A 5,184-nucleotide genomic window follows, 5' to 3' on the forward strand; every position below is an offset into this window, starting at 1 on the left:
ATAGCTGTAGCTGCAACAACTTCTAGAATACCTGCTACCTTCCCAGGCATCATCCATTGAGTTGGGTTTTGATACTCGTTTGCAGCCATAGTTTTAATGAGATTATAGGCTTTAGTATAGCTTTTGGCCCATAAAGCGCCTCCAGAAGCTGCATCGAGCATGGGCCTAGATTGGGCCCCCAAACCATTATAGAACCCAGTGATCACCATCCAGTCAGGCATACCATGATGTTGACACTTTCTCAACATCTCCTTGTAGCGCTCCCAAGCTTCCCACATAGATTCTCCTTGCTGCTACACAAACCGAGTAAGCTTCCCACATAGATTCTCCTTACTGCAGTCTTGGCCATTAGATAGAACTTTACCAGAAACTTTTTTGCGAGATCTTCCCAAGTAGTGATGGACCCAGCTGGTAAAGAATGTAACCAGTCCTTAGCTTTGTCCCTCAGAGAGAATGGGAAAAGCCTCAGCTTGATAGCCTCATCAGTTCACCATTATATTTGAAAGTACTACAGATCTCGATAAAATTCCTGATTTGCCTGTTGGGATCTTCAGTCACAGTACCTCCGAAAGAAACAGAATTTTGCACCATCTGAATAGTGCCCGGTTTGATTTCAAAAGTATTGTCCTGAATAGCCGGATGAATGATGCTTGACTGAATTTCATCAATTTTAGGCCGAGAAAACTCCATAAGAGCTGGATCAACTTGAACTATACGATCACCCATTAGTACAGGTTCTTTCTTTTCACTCTCTTTATATGAGTCTTCAAAAACTATCTTCTCCGGAAAATCAAGAGCCGAATCTGTCTCCTCAGCCGTATCTAGATTTCTCTAGCGGGTGCGAGAACATGTTTGCATAAACGCTCGCTAGAGTACCTGAAACACAACTGGAAGCAATAAGTAACAAGTCTTAATCAATGAATCCTAATGATCATTTATAATAAGTACATAAACTAAAGAAATTAACACCGAGTCCCCGGCAGCGGCGCCACAAACTTGTTAGGGCGAAAACACGCGCTAAATAAATCACGCAAGTATACATGTTCGCAAGTAGTATAGAATGTTTTCTAGTTCATTCCCACACAGACTCTGATTAATTATATTTAATTAACACTTACTCACCAATGTATGATTATTCTTCAATGTCAAGACAATAACAATTAAGGTTGATTAACTAATATTAACTACGAGAATTAAACACTTAAATTATCAATATTAAACACACATGAGATCATAACTTCATTACTACTTCATTCAATAGTTATTTTTATTACCATAGCATGTAATGGTGATGATATTAATCGAACAATACGAAACTGATAAATGCCAACTTTCGTTGTACGAATACCATTCTACCAAGCATCCACAATTAAGATAGAAGTTGAATAGGCATCAATTATGTTGAGACCCTATATGTCTACAGAATTTGACAACATAACGATTTAAGCGTAAGTTATTCATTACGATTACACAGGGCAAGTAAAACGGTTAGAGTTACCCATGAATCATGCATACAATACATGAACCTATGCTAGCATGGCAAGTTCTAAATCTCAAGATTCACTTTCGCGTCACAAGAGATTAATAGGCTATCTTACATGTTCGTGATGCACATAAGACGAATAAGCACAACCTATGCTATATATCATACAATCACCACACACCAAGGTATTAAACAATTAACTAAAGAAATCCATAGTTAATCCGCTATGATCCCATGATCACGATTAGCCCATGATAGAACTCATTGTCACCATGGGTTCATATGAAAACATGATAATAAGACAACGATATAAACTAATAAAAATACTTAATAAAAATAGAGTACGTCATAAGAGTATTAAGGTTCAAAGAGTAAAGAAAACTAGCATCCACTGTTACAACGAATTAAAAGAATCACAAGATAAACATATGCTTCCTATTCTTCGTTGTTGCTTGCTAAAACGGTCTTCTTAATCTTCTCTCCTTGTTGCTTGTTGTTGAAAACATCTCCCCAATAGGTTTATATAAGAGTCCACAAGAACCAGCGCCAATGGAAGCCCATTAGAACTTGAATTCTAAAATCCAGAATTTAATTTCCCACACCCAGGCGGGCGCTTGCAAGCCTTCTGGAAAAATCCAAAGTTTGCTTCTAATTTTGATGAATTCTTCGCACAATTCCCCGCAACTAATCCCAAGTACTTCCTTAGGCTTATTTTGATGAAATTCTCCTATCTAAACAAGTTATACCCTGAAATGTGAAAACACTCAAAAATGCATTAAATACACAAAATACTCAAGTTCAAGACATCAATTCAAGCCGTTATAAGATGCTCTAAGTGGTACAAAATGCCACTTATCAAAGGTGCATGAACTGAGTCTTTGACTGCAGTAGGCACTGTGTGTGCACCCTGTGTATCCCCAATAGTTTTTGATTTCTTCTTTCTGATATAAGCCTGGGGTAAGCTTGTGTCCCTAACCCTCTTGACCTGTGTTCTTGGCTGAGAGCTTTGTTCAATGGTCACATCCTTTTGGGAGGATGCAACTAGCAATGAGCTTATATCCTTGTTAAGCACTACAGTTTGTTGGGAAACTGTAGTGTGGCTAGGCTGGGATGCACTCACCTCTCCATCCTTATTCTTAGGGCTTCTTTGATGTTCACCCGGTCCCTCACCAGCCTCACTTCCCTTCACACTTCCCTCTAGGCTTTTAGTGGATTTTATAACTAGTTTCTGTTGAGAGAAACTAGAGGGGGCTTTCTTTGACGTGGATTTGGAGATTTTTGGTTTTGTGGCTTGGGTAGGCACCTGTTTGGTCACTGTCATAGGTGCCATAGCCACATTTGATTGCAAAGAAATAATAGGTAGGGAAGTAGTAGGAACATAAATGTTTACCTCACTTACCTGAGGCTGTTCCATGATTGGAATGTACACAAGTGGAATATCCTTGTGATGATTTATCCTGTTTAGATCAGCAATAACTCTACTCTCTTGGACCCAACAATCTAACTTGTTTGTTAGGTTCTCAATTGAGAGATTCTCAGAAAAAATTAGCTATCATCATGAAGAATCTAGCATAATAGATATTATTAGACCTCTTCTTAATAATCCTTAATTTACTCCCTAACTTATACATAACAAAAGTGCTAAAATTGAAGTACTTATCACTAAGGAGCATATAAAACATGTGAACAAGTGAGTAAGATACAACATCAAAATTGCTAATTTTGCCAGAAAACACTTTAATGAATTAATCACACAGAAAACTCCATTCCTTTCTAAGACCCATTCTCCTAACATCACCTAATTTAGTGGGCATCAAGAGCATAACCCATATAAACTAGCATATTACTCACATCAATTGTCTGTGTGTGAAACAAGTGTGTTATTTTCAGGAAATTTAAAGCATTTTTCAATAGCATCACAGTTAACACAGTGTTCATTACCTTTGAGAGTGAAGGTAATAATTTTGTCCTTAGAGTTGAACACTGGTGTAGTCTAAATTTCCTCGAAACTTCACAGTAGATGGTTGGAGACTTAAGCATGGCATAACTCAATTTGCAATTCAGTATGAAGTTCATCATCTTGTGATAATCTTCAGATGCCGGAATTTGCTTGTTCACCAGAGACATAAAGTTGTTCTTTTCATAGATAAACCAATTTGAGGACATAATTTTGACTATGTGTGCCATTTTGTGATTGGAGTTAGTTGCAGAAAGAGAGTATTTGCTTTGGGAAGAAGGGAGTTAGAGAAATTGCTTGAGAATGATAAAAGTGAAAAATGGAAATGAAATTCGCTGTTGTACTTACTCAGAAATAAACTGTTAAAAATTAAAAAAGTAAATAAAGTAACAATCAAATTAGCCCAAAATAGTCGTTTCAAAAATAAATAAAACTAACAAAATTCTAAGATTATCCATTGAAATATACATACAGGCTGTAAGTAAATTCGACGGATGATGCTTAAAATTAACGGCTAAGATTGAGTGTTATTCGACGGATAATGATAAAAGTACCTAGAGTGATAATTGATATTTCTACGGATAATAAAATTCAACGGATGTTCATTGTTAACGGATGATGAACATCCGTCGAGATGTAAATCCTGACTTGGCCATAATTTACATTTTTGACAAGAAATATCAAATATTATTATGGCTGCAATTCGAACTGCTTAGACATCAAAACATATTAAGAGTAATTAAGCATACCTAACTCATTTACCAACCTAGTGAAGGTGGATTCATCAAGTGGCTTGGTGAAGATGTCTGCAAGTTGCTTCACACATGGAACAAAATGAAGTTCCAGAGTACCATTCATAACATGCTCTCTAATGAAGTGGTACTTGATTTCAATGTGCTTGGTCCTTGAATGTTGTACTGGATTTTCAGTAATTGCAATGGCACTTGTGTTGTCACAGAAAATAAGAATCCTATTCACCTATAGACCACAGTCCAATAGTTGATTGTTCATCCATAAAATCTGAGCACAACAACTACCAGCAGCAATATATTCACCTTCAGTTGTAGAAGTAGAGACTGAATTTTGCTTTTTACTAAACCAGGATACTAGCTTATTTCCCAGAAATTGACAGGTTCCTGTTGTACTTTTCTATCAATTTTACAACCTGCATAATCTGCATCTAATTAGCCAGTTAGATCAAAACCAGAATCTCTAGGATATCAAATACCAAGTTTTGGTGTTCCTTTGAGATATCTGAAAATTTTCTTAATAGCAAAATATGAGATTCTCTAGGATCATCCTGAAATCCAGCACAAATACATGTAGCAAACATTATATCTAGCCTACTTGCTGTTAAATATAAAAGTGATCCAACCATGCCTCTATAACTTAAAATATCGACAGACTTTTCAGTAGTGTTTAATTCAAGTTTAGTTGCAGTGGTCATGGGAGTTTTTGCAGATGTGCAATTCATTAAGTCAAACTTCTTCAAAAGATTATAAATGTATTTGGTTTGACTAATGAATATTCCATCACTAACTTGCTTAACTTGTAAACCAAGAAAGTAAGTTAGTTCTCCCATCATGCTCATTTCATATTTACTTTGCATTAGTTTGGCAAACTTTTTATAAAGTTTTTCATATATAGATACAGATACAATACCACCTACATAAATTTGAACAAGTATAATAGAGCCATTAACATTTCTAAAGAATATAGTTTTGTTAACAGTACCTCTTGTGAA

The 5,184-nt window shown here is 36.1% G+C and overlaps 1 non-coding gene across 1 annotated transcript; it reads left to right on the plus strand.

Moving 5' to 3' along the window:
* The first annotated feature begins 219 nt into the window (after positions 1 to 219).
* On the plus strand, positions 220 to 326 carry LOC141694325 (small nucleolar RNA R71). The gene has a single exon (XR_012563643.1). It is a non-coding gene; the product is annotated as a small nucleolar RNA R71 (small nucleolar RNA).
* The last annotated feature ends 4,858 nt before the right edge of the window (positions 327 to 5,184 follow it).

The sequence above is a fragment of the Apium graveolens genome, chromosome 10, assembly GCF_009905375.1.
Source record: "Apium graveolens cultivar Ventura chromosome 10, ASM990537v1, whole genome shotgun sequence".
Lineage (NCBI taxonomy): Eukaryota > Viridiplantae > Streptophyta > Magnoliopsida > Apiales > Apiaceae > Apium > Apium graveolens.